This window comes from Bufo gargarizans, chromosome 10, assembly GCF_014858855.1.
Source record: "Bufo gargarizans isolate SCDJY-AF-19 chromosome 10, ASM1485885v1, whole genome shotgun sequence".
Taxonomy (NCBI): Eukaryota; Metazoa; Chordata; class Amphibia; order Anura; family Bufonidae; genus Bufo; species Bufo gargarizans.
This window is the reverse complement of record NC_058089.1, coordinates 47,137,921-47,158,348: the sequence shown is the minus strand read 5'-3', so window position 1 is coordinate 47,158,348 and position 20,428 is coordinate 47,137,921. Positions and strand designations below refer to the sequence as shown.

Genomic DNA, 20,428 nt, shown 5'->3' with positions numbered 1-20,428 from the left:
TAAAAATATAAAAAAAAAAATTAATCATCAGATTGTGTTCTGTGATTGGTATTTATCCATGTATTCCGATACCGTGCTGCCACCTGCTGGCCTGTATGGGAATATACCAGTGATGGGTATTGGTGCCTGCTTGAGGCTCTGAGCCATCACAGCCATATTACATCTTCCGCTGTCACAGGCTGATCGCATACATTCGCCCTGGGCCTCTGCTGTTCGAAACAGCAGAAACCTGATGGCTATGGGGCCCGCTGCACTCGCGACCGAGCGCCATCTTTATAGTGACTACTTCCGCCATACATGTAGCCAAGGTGATAGTGTCTATAGTGGGAATATACAGTACAGACCAACAGTTTGGACACACCTTCTCATTCAAAGAGTTTTCTTTATTTTCATGACTATGAAAATTGTAGATTCACACTGAAGGCATCAAAACTATGAATTAACACATGTGGAATTATATACATAACAAAAAAGTGTGAAACAACTGAAAATATGTCATATTCTAGGTTCTTCAAAGTAGCCACCTTTTGCTTTGATTACTGCTTTGCACACTCTTGGCATTCTCTTGATGAGCTTCAAGAGGTAGTCACCTGAAATGGTCTTCACTTCACAGGTGTGCCCTGTCAGGTTTAATAAGTGGGATTTCTTGCCTTATAAATGGGGTTGAGACCATCAGTTGCGTTGTGGAGAAGTCAGGTGGATACACAGCTGATAGTCCTACTGAATAGACTGTTAGAATTTGTATTATGGCAAGAAAAAAGCAGCCAAGTAAAAAAAAAAAACGAGTGGCCATCATTACTTTAAGAAATGAAGGTCAGTCAGTCCGAAAAATTGGGAAAAACTTTGAAAGTGCTACCAAGAAACTGGCTCACATGCGGACTGCCCCAGGAAAGGAAGACCAAGAGTCACCTCTGCTGCGGAGGAGAAGTTCATCCGAGTCACCAGCCTCAGAAATCGCAGGTTAGCAGCAGCTCAGATTAGAGACCAGGTCAATGCCACACAGAGTTCTAGCAGCAGACACATCTCTAGAACAACTGTTAAGAGGAGACTGTGTGAATCAGGCCTTCATGGTAGAATATCTGCTAGGAAACCACTGCTAAGGACAGGCAACAAGCAGAAGAGACTTGTTTGGGCTAAAGAACACAAGGAATGGACATTAGACCAGTGGAAATCTGTGCTTTGGTCTGATGAGTCCAAATTTAAGATCTTTGGTGCCAACCACCATGTCTTTGTGCGACGCAGAAAAGGTGAACGGATGGACTCTACATGCCTGATTCCCACCGTGAAGCATGGAGGAGGAGGTGTGGGGGTGCTTTGCTGGTGACACTGTTGGGGATTTATTCAAAATTGAAGGCATACTGAACCAGCATGGCTACCACAGCATCTTGCAGCGGCATGCTATTCCTTCCGGTTTGCGTTTAGTTGGACCATCATTTATTTTTCAGCAGGACAATGACCCCAAACACACCTCCAGGCTCTGTAAGGGCTATTTGACCATGAAGGAGAGTGATGGGGTGCTGCGCCAGATGACCTGGCCTCCACAGTCACCGGACCTGAACCCAATCAAGATGGTTTGGGGTGAGCTGGACCGCAGAGTGAAGGCAAAAGGGCCAACAAGTGCTAAGCATCTCTGGGAACTCCTTCAAGACTGTTGGAAGACCATTTCAGGTGACTACCTCTTGAAGCTCATCATGAGAATGCCAAGAGTGTGCAAAGCAGTAATCAAAGCAAAAGGTGGCTACTTTGAGGAACCTAGAATATGACATATTTTCAGTTGTTTCACACTTTTTTGTTATGTATATAATTCCACATGTGTTAATTCATAGTTTTGATGCCTTCAGTGTGAATCTACAATTTTCATAGTCATAAAAATAAAGAAAACTCTTTGAATGAGAAGGTGTGTCCAAACTTTTGGGCTGTACTGTAAATGTACCGTATTTTTCGCCGTATAAGACGCACTTTTTTCCCCCCCAAAAGTGCGTCTTATACGGCGAATGCAGCTTATTTTGCGATTTGCGAATTTTTGTGCGAATTTTCTGTGCAAATTATTTTGCGATTTTGAATGATACACCTGCCGCGATGCAGGCTAGGAGGACGGGCGCTGGCAGTGTGTGAGTCATACGTCACGCGCCGCCCACTTTATGAATGAAGCAGGCGGTGTGGGCGCATGACGTATGACTCACGCTGCCAGTGCCTGTCCTCTCGGCGAGCGCTTGTAGTTGTAAGTACTCCGCTCATTATGCGATTATGCACATAACTATTTACTATTAGACATACGATTATACAGTGAGCGGGGCCCGTGTAGTAGAATACAGTCACTGCACGGGCCCCGCTGTCATTATAAAGCCAGATGCCGGCCCCCAGCCCTGTATTGAGGGTCATTCACTACAGGGACACTTATGGAGGGGATCTGTGGATGACACATAGCATAAGATGCTATATATGTGTCATCCACAGAGACCCCAATAAGAGCCACCCACAGATCCCCCCCATAAGTGTCACCCACAGATCCCCCCCCATAAGTGTCACCCACAGATCCCCCCCCATAAGTGTCACCCACAGATCCCCCCCATAAGTGTCACTCACAGATCCCCCCCATGACAGTGCGTCACCCACAGATCCCCCCCATGACAGTGCGTCACCCACAGATCCCCCCCATGACAGTGCGTCACCCACAGATCCCCCCCATGACAGTGCGTCACCCACAGATCCCCCCCATGACAGTGCGTCACCCACAGATCCCCCCCATGACAGTGCGTCACCCACAGATCCCCCCCATGACAGTGCGTCACCCACAGATCCCCCCCATGACAGTGCGTCACCCACAGATCCCCCCCATGACAGTGCGTCACCCACAGATCCCCCCCATGACAGTGCGTCACCCACAGATCCCCCCCATGACAGTGCGTCACCCACAGATCCCCCCCATAACAGTGCGTCACCCACAGATCCCCCCCCATAACAGTGCGTCACCCACAGATCCCCCCCATAACAGTGCGTCACCCACAGATCCCCCCCATAACAGTGCGTCACCCACAGATCCCCCCCATAACAGTGCGTCACCCACAGATCCCCCCCATAACAGTGCGTCACCCACAGATCCCCCCCATAACAGTGCCATCCACAGACCACAATTAGTTCAAAACCCACCAAAAGCACACCTTTTGGTTCAAAATATTTTTTTTCTTATTTTCCTCCTCAAAAACCTAGGTGCGTCTTATAGGCCGGTGCGTCTTATACGGCGAAAAATACGGTTATTTTTTCCTCAGTAAATACAGTTGCCTTATAAATCAGCCTGTTGTAGTCATCAGAGATAGATCTAAAGCTTCACTTCCCTATTACTGACCTATAACCAAGTCAAATGAGCCCCTTGTTATTGGGTCTGCCGGTAAGTGATTTAACCTTCTGCCGTCACACTAACGCCGAAAGGCGTCAATGCTGCGGCGCTGCCAGGTCACACTAACGCCGATTGGCGTCATCTCGCGTGAGCCGAGATTTCCTGTGAACGCGCGCTCACAGGAGCGTGCGTTCACAGGATTCCGCAGTTCACAAGTTCATCTGCAGCCTGCCGGCCGCGATCATTGGCTGGCAGGCTGTGGATTTTTGAATCGGCCAATGAAATGGTTATGTCAGACGCTATTTTGAAAATAGCGTCTGATATAACTCCTGCCTGGTCCTCTGGTGGTCCCTTTTGCTTGGATCGACCACCAGAGGATACAGGCAGCTCAGTAAGTAGCACCAAACACCACACTACACATTAGATATTACCCTGTCATTTATTTAACCCCTTATTTAGCTCCTGATCACCCATATTAGACACCCTGATCACCCCCTTATCCACCCCCCTGTCATTGATCACCCCCCTGTTAGGGTCCCTTATCACCGCCAGGTAGTTAGCTACTTGTTAGGTAGTTAGCGCCCTCCGCACCGCAGTCACCGATTAGTCGCTGATTAGCGTCATCGCTGTCGCTAATCAGCACTAGTACTATATAGTATCTGTAAGTGATCAATACTGATCGCAATCAGATCTATATAAGTACATTAGGGTCACCTTAGGTTCTACAAAAAACGCAGTGTTCGCCCGATCAGGCCTGATTTTGTGCGCACACTTGCGTTCAGTCCGCCCCACCGCAGTGACAGAATTTTTTTTTTCTGATCACTGCAAAAAACGTAAAATCGCTGCGCCGCTATAAAAGATCACTTTTGAGCTTTTTGGATCTTTATTAGCGATCGCAGCTTTACTTCGCAAGCACTCCTTTTTACTAAGCAGGTTTGCTCTTTTTCCTGGGTAGTCTCAGAGGAATACCCCCTAAATTTAGTGAACCCAAAATGTCAAACAAGGGGTATTCCGCTGAAGAGGCCTACAGGATTCTGACCGTGATGGATGAAAGCGATGGGGACGCCTTATCCGCTGAATCCAGTGGTTCAGAATATGAACCTGTAGACAGCAGTGGCACTCTAACGGCTAGTGAGGATGACGAGGTAGAGGTCCCTGCTACGGCCAGACGTACCCGATCCCATGTAAGAGTTCTGCCTACCCTGCATGATGATCCTCATTTGCAGCAGAGTGGTGCTAGCGCTGATCTTGTTTATGGTGCGGCATACACCAGCAGCGCAGCACAGCCTGGACCTTCTACCAGCACTGCCGTAGTCCCTGGTGAAGTGGCGAGCACCAGAAGGGCAGTTCCAGCTGGTACGGTGGCACGTGCAATAACTCCCCCGTCGCAGCCACCGCGTTCACAGGCCCGTAGAACCCTTAGTCTCCCAGAGGTGCTGGCAAATCCTAATTGGCAATCCCCTGATTCCGCCGCACCCGTATTGCCCCCTTTCACCGCCCAGTCTGGAGTTCGCGTGGAGACGGCTCATTTAGGATCGGCCCTTCAGTTTTTTGAGCTGTTCTTCACCGCGGATCTCTATGACCTAGTTGTGGCTGAAACCAACCGCTACGCCACACAGTTTATTACCGCCAATCCGGAAAGCTACTATGCCCAGCCTTTCCGGTGGAAACCAGTCACTGTTTCCGAGTTTAAAATTTTTTTGGGCCTTATCCTCAGCATGGGTCTAACAAAAAAAAATGTATTGCGGTCATATTGGTCTAAAGACCCAATACATTACATGCCCATGTTCTCTGCTGCAATGTCTAGGGCACGTTTTGAGGTCATCATGTGCTTTATGCATTTTGCGGACAATAGCACCTGTCATCCAAGAGGCCACCCTGCTTATGACCGGCTCCACAAAATTCGGCCCCTCATAGACCATTTGTCATCCAGATTTGCAGATGCGTATACCCCTAATCAAAACATCTGCATAGACGAGTCCCTAGTACATTTTACCGGGCGCCTTGGCATAAAACAGTACATCCCCAGCAAGCGCGCCCGGTATGGGGTCAAACTGTATAAGCTCTGTGAAAGGGCCACAGGCTATACATATCGTTTTAGGGTCTATGAGGGAAAAGACTCAAAACTGGAGCCGGTCGGATGTCCTGACTACCTGGGGAGCAGTGGCAAGATTGTCTGGGACTTGGTGTCACCCTTATTCCACAAGGGGTACCACTTATACGTGGACAATTTTTACTCAAGCGTGGCCCTCTTTCGGCACTTACATATAGTCGGAATTCAATGCTGTGGTACCGCGCGACCTAGTCGCCGGGGCTTCCCCCAACGGCTCGTTAGTACCCGACTTGCACGGGGGGAGAGGGCTGCCTTGTGTGACCAAGAACTGCTCGCGGTGAAGTGGAGGGACAAGAGGGACGTTTACCTTCTGTCCACCATTCACGCAGACACGACTGTCCAAATTGAACGGGCAACTGGAGTCATTGTGAAACCCCTCTCTGTCCACGACTATAACCTTCAGATGGGAGGGGTGGACTTCAATGACCAGATGTTGGCTCCCTATTTAGTGTCCCGACGCACCAGACGCTGGTATAAGAAGGTGTCTGTTTATTTGATCCAATTGGCGATGTACAATAGTTTTGTTCTCTACAGTAAGGCTGGGAGAACAGGATCCTTCCTAAAATTCCAGGAAGAGATCATTTCGGAAATCCTGTATCCAGGAGGGTCCGTGCCCCAAGGCCCTGATGTAGTGAGCCGGCTACATGGCAGACACTTCCCGTCTGTCTATCCTGGTACCCCAACTCAACGTTCCACAAGAAAAAGATGTCGTGTCTGTAGCAGGGGTGGAATAAGGCGTGACACCACCTTTTTTTGTCCTGACTGTCCTGACCAGCCTGCCCTATGCATAGGGGAGTGTTTCCGCAAGTTCCACACTCAGGTACACTATTAGCATAGGGATTGCGTACACAGGACAGGCACACAGGGGTCTTAGGGCCCTTTCACACAGAGCTGCCACAAACCTCTCCTTTCACCTGGGACAAAGTGCATAATGTACTTCGCCGCATCTCTGGGCGATTTGCGCTTTGCACATTGTCCCATGGGGAAGGAGAGGTTTGTCCAATAAAGGTAAAAAAACAAAAAAAAAAAGAAAAAATCACCGGTAAGCAAAAAAGTTATTGTTCTGTTTCAAAAGTTTAGAAAAGTTAATGTTCTCTAAAGTTAATGTTAATAAAATTATTGCGTTGCGGCCTGGTTTTTTCTTTTTTGTTTTTTTGTTTTTTTACCTTCCAGGTGGACCAAGCGATCAAGCAGCTGCAGCACTGATGTGCATTCTGACAGAAGCATTGCGCTGCTGTCAGATTACACGCAAGTCGGTGTATGCGGCGCTGCAAGACGAGATTTCTACTCTGCAGTAACAGATACGTTTGCCAAGGCATACGAGCTGAGGAGGAGGCGGCGTTCCTATGCTTTGGCAAACACTTTGTATGTAAAAAAATAATAATCCCGGCAATGATTTATTCATCCACATCGATTGATGCGAATGGAGAAATCTGGTTTGCCAGGGCATACGAGCTAAGTGGGTATGGATGTAGGGCGGAGCTCCTATGTCCTGGCAGACGCCTTCCCCCTCCTTTTTTTTTTTGGGCAGAGATTTTTTCATCCACATTGATCGATGCGAATGAAGAAATCTGTGCCGTTCATTTTTTTCTTTCAGCCCAGAGGCTGAACGGAAAAAAAAATCTCATTACCTGTATGCTCAATATAAGGAGAATAGCAGAAACTCCTAATGCTGGCCATACATGTAATGATTGCGGAGACCCTCAAATGCAAGGGCAGTACAAACACCCCACAAATGACCCCATTTTGGAAAGAAGACACCCCAAGGTATTTGCTGAGGGGCATATTGAGTCTATGAAAGATTTAAATTTTTGTCCTAAGTTAGCGGAAAGTGACACTTTGTGAGAAAAAAACAAAAAAAAATTAGTTTTTGCTAAATTATGGCCAAAAAAAAATTTCTATGAACTCGCCAGGCCCCTCATTGAATACCTTGGGGTGTCTTCTTTCCAAAGTGGGGTCACATGTGGGGTATTTATACTGCCCTGGCTTTTTAGGGGCCCTAAAGAGCCAGAAGAAGTCTGGGATCCAAATGTCTAAAAATGCCCTCCTAAAAGGAATTTGGGCCGCTTTGCGCATCTAGGCTGCAAAAAAGTGTCACACATGTGGTATCGCCGTACTCAGGAGAAGTTGGGGAATGTGTTTTGGGGTGTCATTTCACATATACCCATGCTGGGTGAGATAAATATCTTGGTCAAATGCCAACTTTGTATAAAACAAATGGGAAAAGTTGTCTTTTGCCAAGATATTTCTCTCACCCAGCATGGGTATATGTAAAATGACACCCCAAAACACATTCCCCAACTTCTCCTGAGTACGGCGATACCAGATGTGTCACACTTTTTTGATGCCAAGGTGGGCAAAGGGGCGCATATTCCAAAGTGCACCTTTCTGATTTCACCGGCCATTTTTTACACATTTTGATTGCAAGGTACTTCTTACACATTTGGGCCCCTAAATTGCCAGGGCAGTATAACTACGCCACAAGTGACCCCATTTTGGAAAGAAGACACCCCAAGGTATTCCGTGAGGGGCACGGCGAGTTCCTAGAATTTTTTTTTTTTTGTCACAAGTTAGCGGAAAATGATGATTTTTCTTTTTTTTTTCTTTTTTCCTTACAAAGTCTCATATTCCACTAACTTGCGACAAAAAATAAAAAATTCTAGGAACTCGCCATGCCCCTCACGGAATACCTTGGGGTGTCTTCTTTCCAAAATGGGGTCACTTGTGGCGTAGTTATACTGCCCTGGCAATTTAGGGGCCCAAATGTGTGAGAAGAACTTTGCAATCAAAATGTGTAAAAAATGCCCTGCAAAATCCGAAAGGTGCACTTTGGAATATGTGCCCCTTTGCCCACCTTGGCAGCAAAAAAGTGTGACACATCTGGTATCGCCGTACTCAGGAGAAGTTGGGGAATGTGTTTTGGGGTGTCATTTTACATATACCCATGCTGGGTGACAAAAATATCTTGGTCAAATGCCAACTTTGTATAAAAAAATGGGAAAAGTTGTCTTTTGCCAAGATATTTCTCTCACCCAGCATGGGTATATGTAAAATGATACCCCAAAACACATTCCCCAACTTCTCCTGAGTACGGCGATACCAGATGTGTGACACTTTTTTGATGCCAAGGTGGGCAAAGGGGCACATATTCCAAAGTGCACCTTTCGGATTTCACCGGCCATTTTTTACACATTTTGATTGCAAAGTACTTCTCACACATTTGGGCCCCTAAATTGCCAGGGCAGTATAACTACGCCACAAGTGACCCCATTTTGGAAAGAAGACACCCCAAGGTATTCCGTGAGGGGCATGGCGAGTTCCTAGAATTTTTTATTTTTTGTCGCAAGTTAGTGGAATATGAGACTTTGTAAGGAAAAAAGATAAAAAATAAAAAATCATCATTTTCCGCTAACTTGTGACAAAAAATAAAAAATTCTAGGAACTCGCCATGCCCCTCACGGAATACCTTGGGGTGTCTTCTTTCCAAAATGGGGTCACTTGTGGTGTAGTTATACTGCCCTGGCAATTTAGGGGCCCAAATGTGTGAGAAGTACCTTGCAATCAAAATGTGTAAAAAATGGCCTGCAAAATCTGAAAGGTGCACTTTGGAATATGTGCCCCTTTGCCCACCTTGGCAGCAAAAAAGTGTCACACATGTGGTATCGCCGTACTCAGGAGAAGTTGGGGAATGTGTTTTGGGCTGTCATTTTACATATACCCATGCTGGGTGAGAGAAATATCTTGGCAAAAGACAACTTTTCCCATTTTTTTATACAAAGTTGGCATTTGACCAAGATATTTTTGTCACCCAGCATGGGTATATGTAAAATGACACCCCAAAACACATTCCCCAACTTCTCCTGAGTACGGCGATACCAGATGTGTCACACTTTTTTGCTGCCAAGGTGGGCAAAGGGGCACATATTCCAAAGTGCACCTTTTGGATTTCACCGGTCATTTCTTACACATTTTGATTGCAAGGTACTTCTCACACATTTGGGCCACTAAATTGCCAGGGCAGTATAACTACCCCACAAGTGACCCCATTTTGGAAAGAAGACACCCCAAGGTATTCCGTGAGGGGCATGGCAAGTTTTTAGAATTTTTTATTTTTTGTCGCAAGTTAGTGGAATATGAGACTTTGTAAGAAAAAATAAAATCATCATCATTTTCCGCTAACTTGTGACAAAAAATAAAAAGTTCTATGAACTCACTATGCCCATCAGCGAATACCTTAGGGTGTCTACTTTCCGAAATGGGGTCATTTGTGGGGGTTTTCTACTGTTTGGGCATTGTAGAACCTCAGGAATTATGACAGGTGCTCAGAAAGTCAGAGCTGTTTCAAAAAGCGGAAATTCACATTTTTGTACCATAGTTTGCAAATGCTATAACTTTTACCCAAACCATTTTTTTTTTGCCCAAACATTTTTTTTTTATCAAAGACATGTAGAACAATAAATTTGGCGAAAAATGTATATATGGATGTCGTTTTTTTTGCAAAATTTTACAGCTGAAAGTGAAAAATGTCATTTTTTTGCAAAAAAATCGTTAAATTTCGATTAATAACAAAAAAAGTAAAAATGTCAGCGGCAATGAAATACCACCAAATGAAAGCTCCATTAGTGAGAAGAAAAGGAGGTAAAATTCATTTGGGTGGTAAGTTGCATGACCGAGCAATAAACCGCTAAAGTTGTGGAGTGCCGATTTGTAAAAAAGGGCCTGGTCACTAGGGGGGTATAAACCTGTGGTCCTTAAGTGGTTAACAGAATTTCAGAAAAAGCCGGTGCTGACTGATTAACCGGCTGTTTTATTGGTATCATTCAGAAGAAAAATCCTCCACCTCTGTACCAAAACCTTCAGCTAAACTACAGAATAAAATGCAATATATCCAGCACTGACGCGGTTACATTTGCAGAAAGATGTAGAATGATCTTTATAGACAGATATATTCATAGTGGTCAGAGCTGCACTTTTCTGATACAGACCTCCATTTGGCCTCATACACACGACCGTATGTATTTTGCAGTCCGCAAAAAGTACAGATGACGTCCGTGTGCATTCTGTGTATTTTGCGGAACGTAACAGCCAGCCCATAATAGAACAGTATTATCCTTGTCCGTAATGCGGACAATAATAGGACATGTTCTATTTTTTGGCGGAACGGAAATATGGAATGCACACGGAGTACCTTCGGTTCCGTATACGGTCCCACAAAAAACGGAACGGACACGGAAAGAAAATGTTTGTGTGCATGAGCCCTTATCCTGTATATCCATGTTCCTCAACTCCAGTCCTCAGGCTCACCTACTGGTCATGATTTGAGAATATCCCACAGAATGAACACCTGTGGTAAGTCCTGATGCATTGACATTTATTTATTATATCATCTAAGGAAATCCTGAAAACATGGCCGTCAAGTGGGCCCTGAGGGCTGGAGTTGAGGAACGATTCTGCTGTATACTATAGCTAGATGACAATATTCTGTCTGCCTCCTGCTACCACTAGGGGGAGCTTAGTGCATACTATTTTTATATATTGGTCTTGTGTAAGCTCTTAAGCGCCTTCTAGTGGTGGGTACAGAGAGCCTGAATTGTACAATCTGTCTAGAAGGGTAAGACCATAACTGCAGATTATCCAAAGCAGAATTTTGTGCATGAGCAAAGTAGATGAGATTTCAGAAATCTCATCCACACGCTGTGAATCAAACTCTCTGCGTAAATTGACTTGCAGGTTTTCAATCCGCCGCATCTCAACTTGTACTGCGGGTTTTTTCTGTGGCTTTCAACCTTTGCAAAGGTTAAAAGCAGTGAAAGAATCGCTGCAATGCCACCACTGTTTTTGGCCAGATCCGCTATGCCCGCCGTAGCCTAAAGTACACCGGTAGCTCTGTGTCAGAAAAGCGGAGCTCTGACTGCTGTATATAGTGCTGCAACCATTTTACGGATTTGAGGAGCTATAATGCTGAACGTGCACTGTGGTCCCTTCATTCTTGGGTTTGCCGGCGGAGTGGCGGTCCTAGAGGTTCAAATTCCAATGATTATAAAGTCGTGGCATATCCTAGAGAACAGTCACTACCAGATGGAAATACCCCTTTAAGAAAATACACAGCAAATAACTTTGAACATGGTGGTGCAAATTAAAGGCGTTACACCATTATGGCATTTTATCCCATATTCACTTCTATTGAAATGTGACTGGTTGTCTTACACATGTCACTTTCTCCCACTTACAGCCTGCATTGTACTATAGTCTCTAGCTCAATAAAAAGGAGGATCACTACCAAACCTCTTAGCCCATCCATATGCTGCGGCTCTGTACGGCCACGAGGCATCATACGGAGGCACACAGAATAGCTAGGGCTACATAGTACAAAGCTGTAGGGACTTTGAGGCTAAAGGTTCCTTTACACAGGACAAGAAGCCGATTGTCGGGAAGTAAGGGCAATGATGAACCAGGACAGCAGTTTAGGCAGGGTCTACCCAGACCTAGCGGAGCCCTGATTGTTAGAGCTGTCAACTGAGACTGCAATGGAGTCCACTATGTCCCACATGCTCACGCTGAGTCCTCCTACTAAGGCCTCATGCACACAAACGTTGTTCTGGTCCGCATCCGAGCCGCAGTTTTTGCGGCTCGGATGCGGACCCATTCACTTTAATAGGCAAGAATAGGCAGTTTTATTAATGGCTGTCCGTGCAGTTTCGCAAATTGCAGAACACACACGGACGCCATCCGTGATTTGCGGACCGCAAAACACACAACGGTCATGTGCATGAGGCCAAATGGGGAGAAGAGGGTCCTGATATGGAGACCCCTCTGACTTGTCCACTCCCCAGACATAGTTTTAAAAAATACTTGTATGCCTCATGGGATAACAATTCTGGAGCACATTTTGTTAGAACTCTGTGTTGATCTTCTGTTATTCCTCCTGTCATCGCATGAAAAAATTAGCAACTGTGTTTTATCATTTATTTGTCAGTAGGGTGCACCCCTGCTTAGGGTACTTTCACACTAGTGTTTTTGTTTCCTGGCACTGAGTTCTGTCCTAGGGGCTCAATACTGGAAAAAAAACGGATAAGTTTTATCCTAATGCATTCTGAACGGAGAGAAATCCGTTCAGGATGCATCAGTTCAGTCACTGGACGGAGGAAATACAGCAGCATGCTGCGGTATTATCTCCGTCCAAAATTCCGGATCAGTTGCCGGAATGTATTAAATTGTATTAGTGCCGGATCTGGCATTAAAAATACCGCAATGCCGGATCCGTCCTTCAGGTCTGCGCAGACCGGTAAAAATGTGAAAAAAATATAGAAACTGATCCGTTTGTATGACAAACGAAGAGACGGATCCGTTCTTGCAATGCATTCTGGCGACGGAACTGCTTGCCGGATCACTCTGCCGCAAGTGTGAAAGTAGCCTTAGTTGTTTTTTTTTTTTTTTTACTATGATTAAGTTTATGTCTGTGCTATTCTTACCTTCAAAAATATCAGAAACCCCCAAAGGACTGATCAGAGCGCTGCCCCGCTGCTGTGTGGTCCTGCGTCATTGCTTTCACTGATGTGTTGTTAAAGGGAACAGTGAGGTTGTCACGCCACAGTCCTGCGATTAGACATCCCACAATATGTACAATGTCGGGTATATAACGTAAATGCTATATATATATATATATATATATATATATATAACGGATCAAAAGAAAAATTAGGCAAATGATATTGATCCGTGAGATGGACATAAACATCTCAAAAAGAGTTCAATCGAGAACCTGATTATTTTGTGCAATCAGTAAAACAGGGTACAAGCGTTTATGCAAAAATATAAATGGTTTATTATACAATAGTTTAAAATACAATAAAAAATGTATCAACGTAAATTTCAATAATATACAACGATATGCAGTACTCAGAATTCGCCACTATATGGTGCCAACAAAACACTACGCAACCAACATAAGAATATTATGCAATACGGCTTTAAAATTGTGAGAGATATAAAATCAATGGATTATGTGCAAAAACTCAAGAAAAAGACAGATATGAGCCCTTGCTCTGCCCAAAATGATGACCAATCTCAGACAATGGTAGCATTGCAACAAAACTTATAAATTATTGGCTTGATATCAAACTAGGGAATATAAAGATTCCCAAGAGAGAGTTTCTCCAATATTATCCCCTTTATTCAGTTATATGCATCATAACTGAAAATCAGCGAAAATATTGATGTAGCAACTAACGTTACACGTCCGAAAATGTGCGGGTATCTGGCTAAGTATCAAGCCAATTAATTTAGCTCCATACTACATAAAACAAAAATATACATTACCCAAGCGTCAAGTGATGTGCAGAGTCTTGGGGCAGTCAGCTCTAAAGAGTTGTTCTGATAATCCAAATCGTTCTCCAGAGATCTCCCTTTCTTGCTTTGTTTTTTTTCTTTTTGGTATCTGGTTTCTTGACCCAAAACTTATCAGATGAACACACCTTCCTAGTTTGGAACTTTCCAATCATTGTTGGATAGGCGTGTGCATTGATAAGGAACGTGACGTCATAATACTACCCAGAATGCACTTTTGCTACTGGTGTAGTATTAACTGCTCATATCTAGGTGGCACTGTTGAATAAGCATCATACCATTAAGGGTTAACTCATACATGCCTGATATTTTCAATACTACACACCTCTGACATCTGGAGGCCTTGTCTCAAAGCCGAGGGACAAAAGGAGATTTTTTGTACAACTTACCAGTAAAATCTCTTTCTCGCTCTTCATTGGGGGGGACACAGTAACCGTGGGTATAGCTATGTCCTCTAGGAGGCGTTGACACTAGTAAAAGCTGTTAGCTCCTCCCTTGGCAGCTATACCCCCTCCAGCCTGGAGAGAGAGCTTCAGAATGTGTACAAGCAGTAGAAGCAAGCCAACCAAAGCAAAAACATGGAACACCAACCATGTCAAAAGACCCAACGGGGTCCTAACCAGCAACAGCCACAACGGTTGTCGAACAACAATACTGGGTGGGTGCTGTGTCCCCCAATGAAGAGCAAGAAAGAGATTTTACTGGTAAGTTATACAAAAATCTCCTTTTCTCGCCCATATTCATTGGGGGACACAGGGACCATGGGATGTCCCAAAAAAAATCTTGCGAGAACTTGAGCTCCTTCTCCCTGGCTAAGGCCTAGTTCACACAAACGTTTTTTTTGCAAGTGTACAGGCCTTTTTTTTGTGTTCCGTATACGGTTTCATTCATTTAAATGGTTCTGCATTAAAAACTGAATGTTTTGCTTAGGGTACTTTCACACTAGCGTTTTTCTTTTCCGGCATAGAGTTCCGTCCTAGGGGCTCTATACCGGAAAAGAACTGATCAGTTTTATCCCCATGCATTCTGAATGGAGAGTAATCCGTTCAGTTTGCATCAGGATGTCTTCAGTTCAGTCGTTTTGACTGATCAGGCAAAAGAGAAAACCGCAGCATGCTACGGTTTTCTCTCCGGCGAAAAAAACTGAAGACATGCCTGAACGCCGGATCCGGCATTTTTCCCCATAGGAATGTATTAGCGCCGGATCCGTCGTTCCGGCCTGCGCATATCGGTAAAAATGAGAAAAATGTACAAGACGGATCCGTCGGTCCGCATGACAAGCGGAGAGACGGATCCGTCCTTGCAATGCATTTGTGAGACGGATCCGCATCCGTCTCAGAAATGCTTTCAGTCAGCAGCAGATCGGCGGCCAGTTCCGACGACGGAACTGCCCGCCGGATCACACTGCCGCAAGTGTGAAAGTAGCCTATTGCATTTAGTTTCCGTTCCGTTGAAAGATAGAACATGTCCTATTATTATTGCCCTCAAATCATGTTCCGTGGCTCCATTCAAGTCAATGGGTCCGCAAAAAAAACAGAACACATACGAAAATGCATCCGTATGTCTTCTGTATCCGTTTTTTCTGAACCATCTATTGAAAATGTTATGCCCAGCCTAATTTTTTCTATGTAATTACTGTATACTGTACATGGCATACGGAAAGGAAACAACGGAACTCAAAAACGGATCCGTGAAAAACAGGCCGCAAAAAAACTATAAAAGCCATACGTTCGAGTGAACTAGGCCTAAGAGTGGGGCTCTCTGATTGAATGCGCTCGCAGCCAGGGAGAAGATAACTTGAACGGGGCCCGCGATTGGCACCGCAAAAAAGTAGTGCATGCGCTACTTTTTTGCAGTGCGGAGGCACAGCCACGAACACCACAGAAGCACTCCGTAGTGGTTCTGTGGGGTTCCAATCTGTGCCTCCGTTCAGCATCTCCGTGATTGCGGACCCATTCAAGTGAATGGGTCCGCGATCTGTGATGCGGAATGCACACGGCCGGTGCCCCGTGTATTGCAGACCCGCCTTATACGGGCCACAATATGGCCACGGGGGACACACGGTCGTGTGCATGTAGCCTAAGGTTGTGAGCAGGAAACCTAAGCGAGAGTCTGGGTTTTGAAATCCCCACCGGTTTCTAGAACGGGAGGCACTGGTGATTTACTGGGCCCCACTGGGGGCTTTAGGAGCCCACGGTGATCGGTGAAAACTTGCCCTTCACTTGTCAAGCCAAAGGGTTTGGGGGCCCATTTTGTCACCCAAGGGCCCGCATAGTCCTGGACCCAGGCGCTGAGCCCCTTCAGGTCATGGACGATTTTCCACATCAATTTCTGATTAATGGATATAAAAATAAAAGGGAGACCGAAAAACCACATGAAAATCTGCACAAAAAAACAGCAATAAACGTGGAATTTTGATGCGGTTTCTCCGTGGAGCTCCTAAATGATTCTGTAGGGCTCTATAGTCTGTCACTTGCTGCTGTTTACGTTAGAACCCGTCTACTATGACCCAACCGTGAACAATCACCTAGAGGCCGCCGTGTGTGAACAGGGCTTATAAATAAGCGCCGTCCCTCAGCCCTGAGCCGCCGCTCCTCCCGACACTCCTGACAGGAATGAGAGAATACGTCAAGCGCGGCACAGCAACTTCTCGCCAGGCCCCGCCCACCGCGTTCAAACCGGCCAATCGGACGGCAGCCGCTGCCGTCGCTCTTCCATCCAATCAGGTTTAAGGATACTGCGCAGTGAGACAGTTCAAACGGGCAGCCTAAACGGCGGAGGTTCTGGCAAGCCCGGAGAGCCGGGTGTATCGCGATAGATCGCGGAGGGAGCACAGAGCGGCGAGGAAACAGGTCAGGGGTTGGTCGTGACTCAGTGGCTGGGAAAAGCGTGCTGTCTGGAGACGGGTGGGTGAGGGGCCCTGACATGGCCTACATAGGGTGGGCTTCCTGTGGGGAAGGTGAGGGAGGCTGCGGGTCCAGGTGTCGGGCTGATGTGCAGGCCTGGCATGGGGGGCTGGCTGCCCTGGCATTACGATGGGCAGATATTGAGATCTGAGGAAGCGGTCACTGATCATAACTAGTTTTTTGAATGATTTGTGCAAGAAAAGGGGAAATCATATATTTGCACCATGAAACGTGTCCGGGGGCTCCACCTGAGGGCTCCCCGGTCTGCACTGAGGGATCCGCCGTTGGCTCAGAGCGATCTGTTGCTGTGTTGTGTAGCAAAACAACTATATGCAAATGAGCTGTCGGGTGCACTGAGGGGCTCTGGCCCACCCTCTGTGCACTGGTGGGCAGCCTAAAGGGGTATTCCTATCTGGAATGGTGATGGCTCATTGCTAGGATGGGGATCAGCAACCTTCAAGACTCCTGCTGCTGTGAAACTACAACTCCCAGCATGCAACCGTGCTCCATTGGTTTTCCAACTGCCTGAACTGGAGCGCTGAAGGTTTTGGATCCCTGTGATGGGATATGCCATCAGTGTCAGATAGGTGCAGGTCCTACCTCTGGGACTTCCTCCTATCTCTTCGACTGGCCCCAAAGTGAAGGAGCGTGCGCTATGCATTTGTGATGGAGGGGTCATCAGAGTATAGAAAGCCCCCCCCCACACTAAATATACTTATCCTGCTCCACTCTAGGTTCCAGCGCTGCCGCTTCTCTCCGTGTCCGGATGAAAACACCGGTTGGGGAGGGCAGTAAATGGCTGTTCTCCCCCCTCCCCAACACCGAATGTGTTCATCTGCGCAAGGGGAGAAGCAATAGTGCAGGGACCAGGTGCAGTGTGGGGTGCCGTGTGTGGTTCTCAGGTAACCCTTTTAATTCATTCATATGGGAGGTGAAATAGTTTTGGAAGTCCTGTAGTGGTAGATGGAGAGAGTACCGCGTAAGCACCGCCACTGCTCTATTTACCGCCATGGGACTGCCGGAAGCCAGGGTTTGGCGGATTTCAGAACTCTCATAGTGATGAATTAAGAGCGCGGCGTGCCCTTGTTCACTTGGCAGGCCCTGTTCTGGAGGCAGGAGTGGGTCGCAGAGGTGGGACCCCCGCCTATCCTAGTGATGTGCCATCAAGGTCTGAGATGGGAATAGCCCTCTAAAGGGAACCTGTCACCTGTCCTAAGGGCAACATAGCGTAGTGACAGACCCGCCGACTAAATTGGTCTTCTGAGCTGGCAGTCGCTTCTAGATTACTAACATGCTGAACCCCGCGAGCGAGGGGAGTCTGAGGCTCCGTCCCACTTCTGGACATTGACAGGCTTCTTTTCTGTTATGCATAACAGTCAACGTCTGGAGACGGGCAGCGAGCCTCATTAGGCTCGTCTCGCTCGCAGCGTTGGCGTTGCGAGTTCCGCATGTAAAACTACTGCCAGCCAAGAAGTGACCAGCTCGGCGGTGCTGCCCTCAGCGAGGCCAGTATACTGCCTGTGACAGGTCCCTATAACCTGGTGTCCTGTGTTCAGTAACGATCATTTCTGCCTCTTGCCCCAAATTGCCTAAGATCCAGCATATTTACCTCAAACGTCTTCTGGACCCGGGTCTAAAGGAGCTCTGCTAAGCTGTAATGGACAGCCATAAAAACTGAATGCAGATCTGGGGTATAATACAGGATGTAACGCGGGATCAGTACAGGATAAGTAATGTATCTACTCAGTGACTGCACCAGCAGAATAGTGAGTGCAGCTCTGGAGTATAATACTGGAGGTAACCGGATCAGTACAGGATAAGTAATGTATGCGTGATGTTTCTCTGCCTTTGTGTATATCTATATATGTAGCACTTCTAGGGTTAATCCTGTGGACCCTCTTACAGAGGAATACAGGCAGTCACTATGTTGATCAGTACACACTGGAGATCAGTTTTTCCCTCCTGCTTTAGGCTACTTTCACACTTGCGTTCGGGGTTCCGCTTGTGAGTTCCGTTTGAAGGCTCTCACAAGCGGCCCGAATGCATCCGTAAAACGCCAATGCATTCTGAGTGGATGCAGATCCGCTCAGAATGCATCAGTCTGGCACAGTTTGGCCTCCGCTCAGCAGGCGGACACCTGAACGCTGCTTGCAGCGTTCAGGTGTCCGCCTGGCCGTGCAGAGCCAAACGGATTTGTCCAGACTTACAATGTAAGTCAATGGGGACGGATCCGTTTGAAGTTGACACCATATGGCTCAATCTTCAAACTGATCCGTCCCCCATTGACTTTCAATGTAAAGTCTGGACGGATCCGTCTGACTAACTTTCACACTTAGAATTTTTTTCTGAAACATAATGCAGACGGGTCCGTTCTGAACGGATCCCATTGTCTGCATTATAGCAGCGGATCCGTCTGTGCAGACACCAGACGGATCCGCTCCGAACGCAAGTGTGAAAGTAGCCTTACCCGCTGACTTTCTGAGTTGTTGGCTTCTGGGTGGGCAGCAGGTGACCCTCTGCAGGGCGATCTTCGAGTGATGCACTCCGGTCTATTACCTTTGTAACCCTCCCCTTTCCGGGGGGTTCATTCCAGTGTCTCCTGTGGAGGGCCACATAACCACTTCTGATGCTGAGGAAGATCAGCGAGGCATGTGGCCACCTCTATGGATGGTGGGCGCAGCATTAGGGGCTTACTAGAAACTGTAGGGGGGCTATGATTTAAATACATTTCCTGCAAACAATGTAATTAAATAAATATGGATGTTGCTTAATGATCTTTGGCTTTCTGGCTGAAGTTTAGATACAAGTGGCCATGGACTGCAGTGTGACACGTCGGGCTTTCTTTGCGCGGTGGGGGTTTACCAGTCTCCTTTGTTAGTGTGTACAGGGCTATAAACTACTTGACCTCTCCGCCGGAGTTACTGTGACCTGGGTATGTTGCTGTGCAAACCCTGTTATGTGACTGAACAAATGTCGCCCTGCACCCTCGGTGTGGTTCTACCTGTTGCTCATAGGAATGCATTATGTGCTGTGGTGTATCTGCTTACCAGGGATCAGAGGCTTATAGGCAACTGAGGCCCCGGTGTTTGATCAGTGATTGTGGCCAAAACCAGGAGTGGGTCAAACACGGGGCCAGAGCCTGATCCCTGCCGCTGGGTTCTGGCTCCATTGCTGTTCCTCAGGTCACATGACACGTCTGCCGCCTTCACGTGAACTGGTGTCAAACCAGATGCTGGTGCAAGGGGACTTGGGACAGCGATGGAGCCAGAGCCCAGCGGCAGGGATCAGGTATAAGTATAATTACCACCCCGGGTTTGTTGACACCTGTAAAGGGGTATTCGCATTGTGGGTGTAGGGCAAGGATATGCCCTCAATGTCTGATAGGTGCGGGTCCTGCACCTATCCTTAAAACAGAGCCCGCAAAGTGATGGAGGGCACAAGGCGCATGCATGGCCGCCCTTCATTCATTTCTATGGGACTTCCAGAAAAAGCCGGGAGGCGGCTGCGCGTATGCAATGCGTCATCCATCACTTTGTGGGCTCCGTTCTAAGGTTAGATGCAGGACCCTTAGGTTTGATCCGCATCTGTCAGACACTAGGGGCATATACTGGCGATATGCCCCCAAGGTCGGAGATGGGACAACCCCTTTTAACCTGTCACCTGAAAAAAACGCATATAAAACCGCCAGCATTAACTCATAGTAGCCCCCAGTCTGTTAATAATCAT

The 20,428-nt window shown here is 46.8% G+C and overlaps 1 protein-coding gene across 3 annotated transcripts in view; it reads left to right on the top strand.

The window, feature by feature from the left end:
- The first annotated feature begins 16,518 nt into the window (after positions 1-16,518).
- The window catches only part of CKAP5 (cytoskeleton associated protein 5), a 68,133-nt gene continuing 64,223 nt past the window's right edge, over positions 16,519-20,428 (top strand). For all 3 annotated transcript variants that reach the window (XM_044270232.1, XM_044270231.1, XM_044270228.1), the window contains exon 1: positions 16,519-16,648. The gene's annotated coding sequence lies outside the window, so the exon portion shown is untranslated. The remainder of the gene's footprint in view (positions 16,649-20,428) is intronic.